At 37.6% G+C, this 16,576-nt stretch overlaps 2 long non-coding RNA genes across 4 annotated transcripts in view; both read left to right on the top strand.

Moving 5' to 3' along the window:
- The window catches only part of LOC127467544 (uncharacterized), a 118,166-nt gene extending 110,524 nt beyond the window's left edge, over positions 1-7,642 (top strand). For all 3 annotated transcript variants that reach the window (XR_007903174.1, XR_007903175.1, XR_007903176.1), the window contains 3 exons: positions 2,804-2,981; positions 4,845-5,016; positions 7,332-7,642. This is a non-coding gene — a long non-coding RNA (uncharacterized LOC127467544). The remainder of the gene's footprint in view (positions 1-2,803; positions 2,982-4,844; positions 5,017-7,331) is intronic.
- A 5,414-nt stretch (positions 7,643-13,056) lies between these two features.
- On the top strand, positions 13,057-15,340 carry LOC127467546 (uncharacterized). Its single transcript, XR_007903178.1, has 3 exons — positions 13,057-13,149; positions 13,492-13,613; positions 15,259-15,340. It is a non-coding gene; the product is annotated as an uncharacterized LOC127467546 (long non-coding RNA).
- Positions 15,341-16,576: the final 1,236 nt, after the last annotated feature.

Below are 16,576 nucleotides of genomic sequence, written 5' to 3'. Positions count from 1 at the left end.
GTTGTCTGTAGTGGCAAAACGGATGCATTATTTAGAACTCTCAGTTTCAGCTGCAGCTATATGCTGACAAAAGTGCTGAAATCCACTCCTTGCACAGGAAATTTCACTCTTTTGTGTGCTTTCTCAGAGCGTGTCTGTTTGCATTTCATCAGTTCTGCCCATATCATGCTGAGATAAATTAATTATGAGAACTATTTGTGTGATTTATACATTATGCAAACATTCTTACTGCACTTACCAATGAAAATGTTGTACTGTGGCAGCATTGTTTTATTTTGCATTGTTATTTTACGTAAGTTTAAAATGGATATTAGTACCAAAATCCCTGGTTTGCATGTAAACAGGAAAAATTAATACTTTTTTATAAGAATATGCCATCCTACTGACTTAAAAAAAAAGTTCTAAGTTATTTATATTCTTGAATTAATATAATTGCAAAGAAAGCCCTTTAGTATAGAAGTTTTTTTTGTAATTAGTTTTTTAAAAGTAAAAATACGACCTTTGGTGTGGGGAGGGAGGTAGAAAACTAGAATAATTCAACCAGGAAGAGACCTTTGGAAGACTAGTCAAATATCCTGCTCCAAGTAGGGTCAGCAATGGGATCAGACAAGGATCTATTCTCTTCTATGCAGCAAAAAAGAGGTTTTCCTGATCTGATGTGACCAGGGAGGCCATTGGCAGCTTTTGTAAATCATCTAAATTGGGAAGCAGTAAAAAATGAAAACAGTAGGCCCTTACAGGAGAACACATCCATGGACAACTAACTCCATGTAGAAAGCTGAGCTTATGGTAGAACCACGATGTGCAAATGCCAGGCTGACAGACAGGACTGGACACCTTGCCCAGCACAAGGGAGTGTCCCGTTCCCCTCCCTAAATGAGACGTGGGAGCTTTCAGGGAGGGGGAGGAGTGGTGATGGGGCACAGAATAGGAATTGCAAACTCCCTGCTATGCCCATCTCATTTAGAAAATCAAATCTAAAAATTATATTTCCAAGGTGTGAGGTTCTGTCTTATGTGTTATGATCTGATTATTAAGAGATGCCTCTGCCTGAATTATGGTGCAAATGAGACCATGTGCCAAAGTCAATAGTACAGACGTTATTTAACAGTAAAATGTGAGGCAGAGAGACAGAAAGACATAGAAAAGAGAGGTGAGGGGAAGAGAAAGAGAGTGAGAGGAGAGATTAAGCAGAAGACAGTCACCACCTGTGGATCCAGCGGCATCCCACTGGTCCTTCTCCACCCTAGTCCTCTCAGTGGTGGTGGTCCCTGAGTTGTTCTTCTGGGGTATCACCTTGATATAGTCCACTTCCCAGGTATCCACAAGGGATAGATGCTATTCCCATAACTTGGGATGGTATGTGTATAAGCAGTTGATTCCTTTCACACAGTCTGCCACAATGGGAATTTTTGTCCAAATGCAGCAAACAGAATGTGCTAACCAGCCTTACCTCCATCAGGCTTGGAATTAGTGCCTTCCTATTGCAAACTCCTCTCTTCTGTTCTTATCTCAAGTTCCTACTGTGGTGGCTTATCTTACGGCAAGTTCCTTCTGTGGCTTTGACAGTATTTGAGATAGGCAACTGTGATTTTTAAGTCTCTTACATTATGGCTGTGACATGCAGTGGAGAATGAGGATAAGGATGCCTGCATGTAGCAGCCCTGTGCTTTTGTCAGTGATACCAAGTACTCCTTCCATGTGCCAGGTGTCATTGCTTGGACAGATTCACCTTTTTGGTGTACCGAGGATGTGAGTTTTGTCTCTCTGTATACTGGGTTCACTGGTCCAAACTAGACCACAGACTTTAGCTCACTACATTCCTTGGTCTGAGAGGGTCCTTGCCCCTTAAAGTTCAGGATGTGTCAGTCCAGATGGCACTGTGCCCGTGGCATGTTTGTGTGATACCTGTCCCAGAGGTGTGCTGAGTGGCTGGTTAGCACAGAATTTTGTTTCCTGTTTATTTGGGGAGGGGATGTATTAAGAACAAGTATTTCTGCTTCCATGTGTACTGGATGCAGTTGTTTGTCTTCTGGGGCCCCAATGTGTGTGTGGTGTCTGTGTAAAAGATGCCAGTGTTTACCGTGGAGATGGGATGTCACCATGACATCTCACTGAGCCTGATTAGCCTGTGAGGAAGAACAGGATCAGGCCCTTTGTATTGTTCCTGTTTACTCAAGTGCTGTTTGTGTGCGTGCGGTTCCTGTAAAAGCACAGTTCTCCTGCCTCTGTACATCTGTGAGTGCCTGGTAGTGTCTGTGCCTGCCTTTCAGAAATGAAAGCTCAGCCCTAGCAGGCTGTGAGAGGAGAGGTATCTTCCAGTCCTGGAGTCCTCCAGCTTCATTAACTCCTTAAAGTGTTGGAAGCATTCCTGAAGTGGCAGGTGTAGGAGCCCAGTGTGTGGAGGGAACAGGTTCTTTTGCAAATATACCCCAAGCGCAAGAATATTCTAATATTCACTTAAAGGAATAGAATTAGCATCTCTAGAAAACAGAATACCTCATGAAAACATCAAATTGTGTTGGCTATAGAGAAAGCAGAGACACAGGGGAAATAACCTAGAGATGGCCTGTCTACAGCCTCTTCCTTGGACATGTCTCAAAATGTCAAGAAAAAACAAATCCAAATATTTAAAAAAAAATAAATCACATAAGCAGTTTAGGCAGACTGTGGTAACAGATTACTGTAATTTTATATAAATGTAGGCATAGTTTCATCAATGACAGTTAAATCTTTGGAAAAAATACTCCAAAAATGTACTAATTCAATGGTCTTAGTAGGTCTCTTTTGGTTTGTTTTTCAGAATAGTTCTCTGAAGAACAACAATTTGAAGAGGTTGAACCAACAGATAGCAATACAGACTGATGACTGCTTAAAAGTTCCTTAGGAATAGTGGCTGACGAATTGGGAAAAAAACAGAGGAAAGAAATAGCTTAACACCTAAATACCAGCAGAAACTCCTGCTGAGACAAATGTTCCAGGTTGGATAACTAAGATAATTACTGCTAATTACAATCCGTTTATGTTTTTTGTCTTCAGTAGATAGCACAAAAAACCAAGTCCTTCCAATTCCATGGGTTTTGTTAAATTTCTTACCTTTTGTTTTTGCTACTTTTATTTATTTCACTTTATTATTGTATCTGGATGGGTACAGTTTTATCTCTGTCAAATTTGTGGGTGTCAAATTATCTCTGTCAAAATGGGTGTTTTTCAGGACTTTTCAGGACCCAGAATCAGATATTTTACATCCCGAATATACACTTACGAGTAAAATGCTTTGAGTTAACAGTCTTAATGTCTTTATATTCTCCTGAATCATCTTCTGACTTTTAATGAAATATTAAAATATTTAATTAAATGATTGTAGGCAAAAAACTGTCTGCAGAATGTAAGCAGTAACTCTATTACACTGAGCCCCAAGTTTGTAGGAAGACTGAAGAGTGGTGCTCTGAAGAGTAAACAGTCTCATTTGTCTCTGTGAGATTCCAGCTCTTACATGGTAGTTACTGGGAACTTGAGTAAACAATCCAAACTTCATCATGGAACAAAGAGGTAGAAAACTAAAAACCTGCACTAATTATCGTGAAGTGACTACTTCATACCCACTCCCAAAACACAATTAAATAGGACAACGGACAATTAAAAAAAAAGTTTCAAAGTGATTAGTAGAAATGAAATAATTCTCATTATGTGCAGAGTCTATTCAAGGCATAATGTTTTTGTCAGATTGTAGGGTGGTATCTTCTATGCGGGGTTTAGAAAAACAGCAGCCTCTGCTCTGCCACACTGTTTGTTCTGTCTCTGAACTTGACTCCCACAATCTTGACAGCCTCTCTACTTGCCATCACTCTCATTTTTTTTAAAATAAATCACACTTAGATTATGTCTGTAGGGCAGGGACAAAGGCAGCTGCCTATAGGTGCCAAACCTGTTCTGTAATATCTAGCTCACATGGTAGTGGGATTTTGGCCTTGAGAGCACAGATTCATGTAACCTGCAGCTTGGCTGGGTTTTGCAGCCTGTGCTGCACTTCTTGCTGCCACAGCCCCATTGGATCTGATATTTCAAATATATATTTGCAGCATATCTAAGTCAGTTTTACTACAGTGACTGCTATGACCTCAGAATTGGTGTATGCTCGTTTACAGCCCACGTGTTCACGCACCACTGCATTTACTTTGTCTGCTAAGACAGACATGTTTTTCTTTCTCATACCAAATAAATGATATGTTTTCTCTTATACTTGAAACTAGTTTTTCCTATTTGTCATCCCAGTTTCTATATCATCTACTCCCTGCCGCAAAACATTGACAGACCCTTACTCTGAAGGGTCATTGTTTCTATTATCGCTTCCCACTACTTAAAATGATAGAGATTATATTTAGAATCCTAACTAGAATATCTTCATCCCTACAAAAATTTGGTGTCTTTCACTCTCCTTTTTTCCCATCTTGCTCCTGGGCCAATACTACTGAAATGAATGAAAATTAGAGGCCTGGGGAAATGAGTTGAAGAGAAAAGTGTTATTTGCAAATAACTCAGCAAGAAGGAAGAAAACAGGATCACTAAGAGAGTAGAAGCACAGAAAGGTTGCCTTGACCTCCCTAAACACCTAAGAGAACTGTTACTTAAGGAAATGGAGAAGTTAGTGTATTTAATTAGATTTGTTGTATTCAAGTGCTCCTGTACTAGCTGTTGTATGAACCCTCAGAATGGGGTGAGATTGTAAAGCAAAGAAGCATAATCTTTCATGACAAGTCTATAATATTACAGAAACTATAATTTCTTGAGTGCTGCTGAAAATTTTTGCTTCTAAAATTAATACTTGTCTTTTTTTTTTCCAGGGTGTGTTCACTGTGACATTCAAAGGGAAGCAAAGTGCAAAAGGGCAAGAAAGCAGGTGTATTATAACACTATGATTCATTTTCTTAGAGGATTAAAAGTCATGCAAGAGAAAATCAGTGGTGAAGTTATAGTACAGAATCATCATTTGCATCATGACAAGAATATGGCAAGGTTTGTAGAGTACTCAGAGTGAATCTGAATAGGTATATAAAGAAGGTACTCGATGGAGTAAAGTTGGGTAAATATTATTCTTCTAAATATCTCTCAGGTATCAAAATTTCTCCAAATATCTTCAAGGGAACAAGCAGTCTCTATGAAGCTTATTTAGGATGTTTTTCTCAAAATTTCTTTTCCCCAAGAAGTTGAGTATATCTCACAAAAACTGCTGATTTCTCAAGCTTAATACAGAAGACAAGGATAATAAGTCCAAGAATAAATGCAAACAATTAGGTTTTAAAACATAACCACTTCTGTAGCTGTATATCCTTTAGCAGACTGGATTTGTTGAATTTATCCTTTAGGAAATGCAATAATTCATTCACAGAATCTCAGAATTGTTGGAGTTGGAAGGAATCTCTGGAGACCATCTCATCCAGTCCTCCTGCTAAGGCAGGCTGGCCTATGGCAGATTGCACAGAATCACATCCAGACAAGTTTAGAATATCTCCAGAGAATGAGACTCCACAGCCTCTCTGGGTGATCTGCTGTCACCCTCATTGTAAACAGGTTCTTTCTCAGGTGCAGGTGGAACTTCCTGTGCATCACTTTGTGTCTCTTGCCCTATTACTGGACACCACTGATGAGTCTGACCCCATCCTCTTGACACTCACCTCGAGATATTTGTGGGCATTGATGAGGTTTTGTCTGAGTTGCCTCTTCTTGACACTGAACAGGCCCAGCTCCCTCAGCCTTTCCTCGTAAGAGAGATGCTCCAGTCCCATTAATCATCTTTGTGGTCCTCAACTGGACCTTCTGCAGTAGTACCTTGTCTTTACTGTACTAAGGAGCCCAGCTGGACACAGCACTCCAGATGTGGCCTCACGAGGACTGAGTAGAGGTGCAGGATCACCTCTCTTGGCCTATTCAAAGCTTGTGTTAAGCTTTAACATTTTGTGTGTTCACAGTGAGTCCAAGTTCTCTTTCTCCCAACTCACTTATTCATGATTGTGACCACAGAAACATATTTTATGGGGAAATGGGAGAGAGTAGAGGTGGTGTTAAAGTCAATTCCCTATTAGGTAGTGATAGTTTAAAAGAAAATGTAGGCATAAAATTAACTATTTAAAGATCCAGTGAAACCACTATAAGTAAGCAAGTAAATAAATAAATAAATAAATAAATAAATAAATAGCTTCTGAAATAAAACAGAATCATTTGTGTTAACATATAATAACTTAAAACCATAATAAATAAGACTGAAACCTACTTAAAAACCCCTTTAGTATTTAAGCTGCAAAGGCCCAGGACATCAGCAGTGGATGGGTGCTCTGCAGGTGTAAGAAATGGAGTAAATGACCAAATTATTCAAAGTAGGGGGCAATACATCATAGAAGATAAAAGCAGCCAAATCACCATAATAGCTCCTACCTATATTTGCTAAGCCAACAGCACATTTATCTTGGAAAACATGAAAAAAGCACTGGGTAAGAGATGTTTTACTGTATCTGTAGGAGCTACCATATGTCCTACCTGTGCCTGTCTTTCACCTGTATGAGTTACAGGCTTAATATTTTACATTGTATAAGTATCATGTCTTGGACTTAAGAGTTCAGCAACTAAACATGGTAAATCAAATGGGGAGAAAATGGATAAAAAAAAGGTAGGAGACCTCTCAAGCTTCATTTTCACGTCTGTGGTTTCCTCACTTCTGCTTCTCGGATGCTGTATGTGTTGTATTTGATCTTCGAAATGTTGTCTTGTACAATTGGTATAATATGAGAAGTGTACTTGCACCAACTCTTTTTTTTTCTGAAATAATGGAAATGTAAACAAAGGTAGAACAGAGATAGCCAGGAAAAATAAATAGTTAATTAAAGGCTCCAGGGTTTTAAAATATAATGTGTTTGAATTACAGTGTAGATTTTGACTTTTAGCTAGGATCTGACTTGGAAATCTATCTATTAAAATACTATCAGGAGATTAGTCTGTCAGAGTCAGAGAAGAATAAAAGTTATGAGCACACAAAATTACAGCCTTGCAATTTATAAGTAATTTAGCACTGTTATATCTCAGTTTTTCAGAAAAGTTTAAAAAATGTTTCATTGTGCCAAATATGATTATACAGATATGGTTTTCTTTAATGGAGACCTTGGGGTCTTGAAAATGTGTTCTCTTCTCAGCATGAGCAATATAATTTCTTTTTTAAAAATATGAGATCATAAAAGTGTTCTGTCTAATATTCAGAGAATACTCCATTTGTGCACATGAGTCTATATATCTGTGCACAGGTGCTGACCTTTCATTTCTATATATTGTGTTCATCACAGGTGATTTCCAATACATGGAATTATCTGTAAAATTATGAATAGCCTGACATTTATGGATGAGTAAATTTGAAAATCCTTTTCGATACATACCCTGTGGCTAACACCAATTATGCAGGTAAGTAATCCAACTAAAGTTTTACTGAGCAATAGAAAGGAAACATGAAAAAGCACAGTTCTGTTGTGCATTACTCACTTTTTGTTGACCAATCCCATGACTAACTAAGCCAACATAACTATCGAATTGTTAACAGTAAAACCTGACTTTTCTCACTTCATATAAACATACTGCAAGTTCTTTTAATGTTAGATCAGGATCCTTGGAAAATCCCACACTTGGTTTTGGGGAAATAAGATTTCTCTTCCAACCAAGATAATGAGACTTGATATTGCAACCAAGCAAAAATTAAGGAAAGCAAATACTAAGCAAATACCTAAGCAGATATTAAGAACCTTTGTTAATTAGTTTAGCATTTATATTGGAGTTCTGTATTGTTGCAACCTGTTTCTATTGTCATAGGTCTTTGTGCTTAGTAAGTTGGAAATGGCCTGAATATACGAGCAGTAATCTACTTACTAACTGTGCTATTTTTGAACAATACAAAGTAACCTGTGCAGTATTTTATAGTTGTTTTAAATTTTTAAATTTATTTATTTACTTGTTTGTTTTGCACATTTTTTCAATCAATAAGTCTCTAGGCAGTGCTAACTAAAGATTATAAAACATCAGTGAGAGGCTTTTGGAAAAAGTTTTATTGAATTGAAAGAAATCAAGCATACTTTAATTTTTTCTTCAAAATTTCCTTAAAATGCTTCAGCTGCTGAAAGCTTCAAATTTCCATTTTGTCATTGTTGTTAAAACTTATTATTTCAGGTATTACTAGTGATTACTTTGTAGAATTTCAGTAGAACAAGTGTGAAATTTCCAAACTCTATTTTATTTGCAGGCTGGCTACACATATGTCAATCTGTACAGGTTCTATTATACACCCACCTCTGCCTCTTAATCCAAACAAATATTTTCTTCTGTGATTAACAAAAGCACCACTAGGAAATGTAACATTTTGATAAAAAGCGAATTTGATATCCAGGGAGAGGCAAAGAGTGGGAACACAGAGTGTAGTATATAAGGAGTGAGTACATACACGTTTCTTAGAACAGCTTTCTCTTTAGGAATAAAAGTTCTAAGGAAATTTTTGTTGGAATTTTCTGTTACTTCATTCAGTTGAAATTACCACGTGCATTACGCGGAAAGGCTGTGGAGTCTCCCTCACTGGAGATATATCCAGAACCATCTGGACACAGTCCTGTGCCATATACTCTGGCTTCAGCAGGGAGGTTGGACCAGATGACCCACTCTGGTGCCTTCCAACATCACCCATTCTGGGATTCTTCATGAAATGAGCATTTTACCTGAAGCTCCCCAGGATGTTACTAACCAGGCTACCTTTTTCCAACTATTGGGCTGTTGTAAAAGAAGCATCCATTGATACATTATGTCATGCACTATGGAGTTTGTTGGTTTATTATATTCCTCTTAAAAAATAATGCTGATTCGATCAAGGAGAATCCTATGAATGGAAGAGTTGTTGTTCTCACCTAGGTGGAACTGAACTCATCAGGGGAAAAATAACTTCCAGATTGCACAGTGGGAAGGCAGATGACAAGAAGAAGGGGTGGGATAGTACAGAGAGGAATGAGAGTTTTGATAGGCACAGCAGGCAAGCAACCACTAAAACAATCTAGGGATGAGAAGGGCTGTTTAGAGTCTGCTGAAACTCCTAAAACCACTAAGCTAACAGAAAACAAGCCTGAAAGGAAGTAACTGTCTTGCAGGCAAATAACTTCTATTAATATTTATGCACATTTTGGCAGTTTCTTATTGCCAGTAACAACACATCTGTGATCTTTATCGGCATTACTGGTCAGAAAATCAGGAATCAGATCAGCACACAAAGCATTACATTTAGAGCCAGAGCTTTTTTTTTTTTTTGTGTGTGGCCTTGGGAATTTCTGAGGAATCCCTGACAGACTTTGGAGATGGGACAAAGACTATTGTCTTGTCTTGCTAAAGACCTCAGTTTTGGTGATGATGTGTTCTGCAGTCCTTCCTGCTGTTCTCTTTAAAGATGTCTTTAGATTGTTAATACATTATATGTGTGAAGACTAATAAGACGATTCATAACAGAGGAGCTTCTTACAGTGAGAGGAAAAGGTCTATGTTTTTCAGAAATCTGAGCTTTCACTGGGGCATTATCTTAGCTGATAACATTCTAGTACAGTTTATATTGAGAGAAAAACATGAGGGAAAAACAGTAAAGTAACTGTTCCTCTGTCTCTATCTGCAGCTAGAAAACAGAGAATAAGGGAAAGCGACAATAGAAAGTTAAGAGGCTATTTTTGTATAATCTGTTGGTTTACATAAAATATTTCATTACCAGTGGGAAAAAAAAAAACCCAAAACACAAGAGTTCTGGGCCATGGGCTTAGATAGGTGGCCTAGTGGAAAGGCTTTATTATTCTAAATTTAGGAAGTTTTCATTATTTATTCATACAGAAGTAAACTGTGGAGATCATGCCTACTGGGTACAGGCAAAACCTTTTGTACTGTTCTGTCATTCATTATGTATAGTCCACATTTTTAGATATTAACAAGTTTACAGAACTTTAAACTTTTGGGGTTTTAGATGTTTTTAAACATGATCTCAAGGTATTTTCTTCTCTCACATCATATGTACAATAACCTCATATACTTCAATGGTGTTAAATGTTGGCCCTTTTCCCCATCCTGACTTTTGCTATATTGAACTCAATTGGGTGCCACTGGGTTTTTTTTCCTTCTCCACTAGAGGGGATGTCCATTAGTTTTCAACTGTTTTCACTTGAAGAAATATTTGAACCTACTTAAACTACCTATTGATAATCTAAATAGCTGGGTTTTTCTAAGGTCCTTACTGGAAAGTATTATCTACAGTCTATTAAAAAAAGTAGATGTCTCTTTCCAACACCATCTTATTTAATATCCAAAGGATTTTCTGAAAATGTTATATTCTCAGAACAACTTTTATTTTGGTGTAAATCCTTACATACTTCATCTTTCTTCTGGCTTTATTTGAACAAAAGTAGTGAATGTGTTCACAGGCCTGTGTTCTGCTGTCCAGTCTCTGTTCACAGAGAATCCTTGCTCTGGGCCTGCCACCCAGGTGTGTCTTTTATCTGTTAGACCCTGAAAGTCCTGTGTCCTGGCCTGGCCCCTGACTTTAGGAAAGATATTGAGGTGCTGGAACAAGTTCAGAGAAGGGCAATGGAGCTGGGGAAGGGTCTAGAGAGAAAGTCCTATGAGAAGGGGCTGAGGGAGCTGAGAGGAGCTGGGGAGCCTGGAGAAAAGGAGGCATAGGGACCCTTATCACCTTCTAGAAACCCCTGGAAGATGGTTGTAACCAGGTGGGGTTTCAGCCTGTTTTCCCAGGCAACGAGTGACAGGACAAGAGGACACAGCCTCAAGCTGTGCCAGGGGACATCAGGTTGAGTTGGACGTCAGGAAAAATTTCTTCACAGAAAGGTTTGTCAGGCATTGGAATGGCATTGCCCAGGGAAGTGGTGGAGCCACCATTCTTGGAAGTGCTCAAGAAATGACTGGATGTGGCATTCAGTGCTCTGGTCTAGTTGCCCAGGTTTGGTCAGTGGTTAAACTCAATGACCTCAGAGGTCTTTTCCAACCTAAATGATTCTGTGATTCTGTTACTCCCTGCCTGGGCTGAACCCCATCCTGCCATGCTCCCTGGCAAGATGGCACTTCTGTCCTGTGTTCCCGAATATAAATTCTCTTCTCTAGATCAAAAACTGAGGAAGTTTATTTTGAATATTCAAAAGCAGAACACACAGATTCTGGTGCTTTGAAAGGCGAACCATGCAGGGCAGTAACCAATATGGATTTGTTTGAGTTATCATCTGCCTGAGGCTTTAATGATGTTTTTCATCTTCTGCTTGATTGCTTTCGTTTGTAAATCATTCATCAAAACTTTTATTTTTGTAAAGGAAAGCAAAAAACTATGTACTCTAGTTACATGATGGATATTATAACTTAAAAAAATGGTAGATCAACACTACAATTTAACCAACATTTAGCTGGCATTTATACTTTGCTATTTTAGAGCTTTGTGTTGGGGTTACACCCTATATATGCTAGATATATTAGATATATACGATGTGTAGTGTAGTATTGAGAGAAATGAGAAGTATTCTTACTTCCTGTATCTCATTGAATAACAAAGGGGCAGAAAGTTACAAAACATATACCCGTATGTAGCTAAATTAGGTAACTAAACACAAAGTAGTCACAAGTTTTTGGCTGCTTGTATGCAGAGTGGCATGTCCCCAGGCTAATGAAGCGAAAAGTATGTGTGGAAAAAAATAAACTTTGATTTTATTCTCAGTACCTTTGCTTTGTTAGTATTTTATTCTTTTGTATTTTTTTCCCTTTTTATACATTATAGCACCAGAAAAAAAAAAAAAGAGAAGAAGGAGGAAAAAAAGTAAGCAAAAAACCCCCATATGGTTTATAGCCGTCACTGATATTAATGTCTTTCTGTAAGAAAGGCATATTTGAGCTACAGTTAACATAAGTGGTTCACTGCCTTTGTAATGGATATTGTTTATTAAATTGTTCTCTAAGAGAAGATATGAGCAAAGACTATTACAAAAGAAGTGCTGAGTTATCAAGCCTTGTCCAGATTATAGAGTGGCAGTACTGAAATTACAGAAGTGTCTCAAATTCAAACAATATCTCTTGCTCTTGCTTTTTTCTCCCCATTACATTAAAAGTTAAAGGTGAGGAGGGAGTTCTTGTGACACTTCTTGCATCTTTGAGTTAAGAGTAGCAGTTCTGTCCCTGTAGTTCCCTGTGCCCATTGCCTGCAGTACGAGCAAGTAATTTGTGTCTTCAAGGAAGTCAAAGAGCAACTGGTGATGATCTGTCTTAACTCCCACTAAGTTCAGCACACATCATATCACCTCTTAACTGAGAATTAGTGACAATGAATTGCTTTTTACCCCCCATCCTTTCACTCTTTTCTTCATACTTTGTGCAATCAATAAATGCATTCAACAACTGTAGTGGCCAGGTTTATGGCTTGTAGGAACTGTATATTTCTCTTACTTGGATTGCAGACACAGAACTCAAATGTATAGCACAGATCTTGCTTCATATGGAGAAGAGGAAATGAATTATAGTTGCTAGAGAACATGTAACATTTGCGTCCTGTCCATAGACACAGAGCTTGCTTATGGTAGGATAATACCAATCTCTTTAGAGAAAGCATGAGAATACTTGAATTTATTTAAAAATTCCTCAAGCAGACACTATTTTAACATTCTTCTCCAGGAAACAAGTATTTTTTGGGAGCAGACCCTTGATTGATGAGAATCTTTGTGGTACTCTGATTTTTGATGATGGCAGTTCATACCTGCTCTTCAACCTATGCCTATTTTCTTTTTACTTGCTCTCTGGTTTTCATACATTTTTCTAAACTTAAGTCACATTCTGTATTATTTTCATTTGAGGAAACAATTGCCAGTTCTGAATGTAAAACCAACACAGACAACCATTCCTAAAAGAGATAAGAAGAATGTTAAATAATTATATTAAAAAAAAAGAAATCGAAACCCGAAACCAAAACAAGCAAAAGCCCCAAAGTAGTAGAAGATTGTTTTCCTCACATTTCAGGTTTTTTTTTCTGTCACAGAAGCTGATGAAGACTGTTGAAAAGGAAAATTACATGGAAAAACATACTTAGAAATTTCTATTCTCAGCAGTGATACTGTAAGTTTTCCTATAGTTTTGCATTTCAGAGGTTGCTATAGTAATGAACTGCTATAGTAAAAAACTGGGGTTTCATTTAACTTGGACTGATATAGAGCTATGATCGGCCTTGATAGTTTGAATTCACGTAACCACAGGCTTGTGGCTGTGGTAATTAATGAGTTATTGTTGGTAAATATTATAGCACGGCATTAGTTTATGGCTAAAAATGTTTTTACATTTAATTGGAGTAATGCTTTATGTTTTGAATCATATTGTAAGTGATGTCTTGGTTGTATATTTAGAAAGGAGGAAGTGATGTTTTCAGCCTTTCAATATATTTCACACATTTCTGGATTGCAGCTTGGTGTTAATAAGAAACGTGTATTTGAAGATGATGCAGCACTATAGATATGGAAGAAAACAAGATTTATGTGAATGGAGCCCATTAAAATGTCACTTGAAAGACACTTCAGTGGGACAAGGTAGAAGATACTTTATGTTTTGGACTTTATTATACATATATTTTTAAATACACTACTGATTTTTTCTGTTTCAGTGGCAGACAGTATAAATCACTGAATAATTCCAAAGCATCTTTATCCTCTCCTATCACACCAAAACAGATCCTGTAGATGCTTTCTTGTTATAGGGAATCTTTTCTAATTTTTTCCCACAGAGTATCATAAATACTGTATATATAACAGTTTTATACTTAATTACAAATCAGCCTGATTGTGGAAACATGCTCTAATCTCTTCCTTTAATTTAAGTTAAATGAAACTGTACACAGCAGCAGCCAGACAGCTTCATTTGCCTAATGCACAGAGTAAACAACCACAGAATTACATCAGAATTCAGGTCTTGTGGCCTCACTCTTCAGAAGCTGTTTTACTAAGAAGAAATAATAATAATAATAATAATAATAATAATAATAATAATAATAATAATAATAATAATAATAATAATTTGCCTTTTGTGGTAAAAATCATACAGAAGTATTATTAAATACCATTTTCACTTTGGGAAGAAATTCTGTTGATAGACTGATGTGTTAAACATGATGTCAGTTGTGAAAAAAATCAAGAACTCTGAGCTGAAGAATCATCATCATCATCATCAGGTTTTGATATACCACTATGTTTTTTAGAGTACACATATCTTTAATCTCTGAGAAAGAGAAAATGTCATACTTTTTCTTATCTGTCAATATAATTAGGCATCTTCATTAATGCTACATCTAAGGGCAGATTGCTGAAGAGGAGAGAAAGGTAGATTTGTTTTTTCTACATGTAACTCAAATATCAGAATGTTTTACTTGGGGTACTCAATTATCCTTTTATTCATGTCAAAACTGTAGCATTAGTATTCTAAATCTGGATCTTCTGTTTGATCACTGCAATTGTTTTCTCAACTTGACTAGTTCTAAAGATTTGAGATTAGTGATTAAAAAATCAGCCAAATAATTAAAACTATTTTGCAAAAATTGTGTAATGAAATACTGCAGCTAAAATTATATGTGCTGTAATTGTGTATTATGTTTTAATTGGCATATTTTACAGTAAGGTATAATTCTTGCACAGTGTTTGATCTGAAGAATGGATGTTCCCGGGCCACTTGTTTGCAAGTCAATAACATTTCTTTCCATTCAAACATAGATAATAGCTGAGCTCTTGATAAATGTCCTGAGCATTCCAGCATGCTTTAAAAAAACATACTGTGGTGGTACAACCCCCCCCCCCACCCCCTTGGGCCGTACTGTGATCTTAGAAATGCTCATTAGGCCTCAGCCTTGATGAACAGCACGTGGGTTCAGCTCCTCCTGAGCTTATCAGAATCACTGTCTGCTCCCAGGAACTAGTGCTGTATAATGAGCTCCTGAGTTTTTTTTTATTAAACAGCCTTGGAAACTTATTTTTTGAATAACAACCCAAGTGGAACAACATTTTTGTTATTGAATTTTCAAAGAAAGTTACTGACCTAAATTGCAGCCAGGATGGAAAATTGCTATGACTAAATCCAACTCTATTGTGACCCTATAAGCTGTGGTCCTAAATGAGACCCTTTGAGCTATCCTGGACTGCAGAGGGCTGTGACCAGCACCCTTCCTCTGACTGGGACACCTTTCAGGGCTGGAGAACTCTCAAGGCTGTTGTACTTGGAGAACTTTGATGACGGAGCCCCGGCTGATATCCCCACTCCTCAAGTCTTAACTCTTTGCCTGTGGAGAAGATGCAAAGGCATCCAGTGTGAGTACTTCACTGAACTGGAGGGGAATTTTTCACAGGAATCAGCCTTGTATAGACTGTTTAGGTCTGTGTGTGTGAATATGACACAGCAGAGATACTGTGAACGTTGCTCTCCGCGATTCTTGAGTACATTAGATTCATATGTGATTTAGGCCTATAAGTGAGTTCCTGTTGTGCTTATAGTAAATTCTATAGAATCTATTGTTTAAATTTCTTATCTTCAGTTATCAATTCAGTGCTGTTAAACTTAAGTGCTGTTTAAACATTTAGGCCTAAACCATTGGTCAAGTACCAGGCTAAGTTTGGCAAGAGGGTCCACCCTGAACCTTGTGACTCAGTGGGATGGTCTCCCTTGATCCTTTTCTTCCTTTACCCTTTCCCATCCTTACACTTCTTCTATCTGCAGACTCCACTTATATCATTTTAGATAAATTTTAGTTTTAGATTTCTTGATTTTAGAATTTAGTCCTATTTTTTTCTATGTGCTTTAACCATCCAGTAAGTAGAAGAGTGAACCTTGAAAAGGATCTTTGCTCTACTTTCACTTTTATATTAAACCTGCTTTTGACAGGCAACACAATTGTTTGGATACCCAAACCCAGTGAACTTCACTGCTTATAAGTATTTAATCTAAACATAAAATTTTAACCATATTTCCTGAAACATGTCTCAGCTTTTAGTCCCTTCAGTTTTTGGCATTCTGGATGTAAAGACAGTGTGTTCTCGCCTATTATTTGGAATTTTGTAGCAATCAGAGACCTGTCTGGTTTAATTAGAAACCAAGAAGTAACTGGAGATTTCTAGTGACTTTCATAAAATCACAGAATCATAGAATGCACTGGGTTGAAAGCGACCTTAAAGATCATCCAGTTCTAATCCCTCTGCCATGGGCAAGGATACTTTCCACTAGACCAGGTTACTCAGAGCTCCATGCAACCTGGCCTTGAACACTTCCAAGGGTGGGTCACCCAGAACTTTCCTGGAAAACCTGCTCCTGTGTCTGACCCACTCTCATGGTAAAGAACTTCTTCCTAATATCAGATTCAAGCCTACTCTCTTTCAGTTTAAAGCCATTCCACCTTGTCCTGTCCTTGTAAAAAGTACCTCTCAGCTCTCTTGTAGATCCTGTGGGTACTGGAAGGCTGCTAGAAAGTTACCCTGGAACCTTCTCTTGTCCAGGCTGAACGCCCCCAACTCTC

Source organism: Manacus candei, unplaced genomic scaffold (assembly GCF_025592945.1).
Source record: "Manacus candei isolate 608988 ecotype Guabito, Panama unplaced genomic scaffold, ASM2559294v1 h1tg000014l, whole genome shotgun sequence".
Classification (NCBI taxonomy): domain Eukaryota; kingdom Metazoa; phylum Chordata; class Aves; order Passeriformes; family Pipridae; genus Manacus; species Manacus candei.
This window is presented reverse-complemented; position numbering and strand designations above follow the sequence as displayed.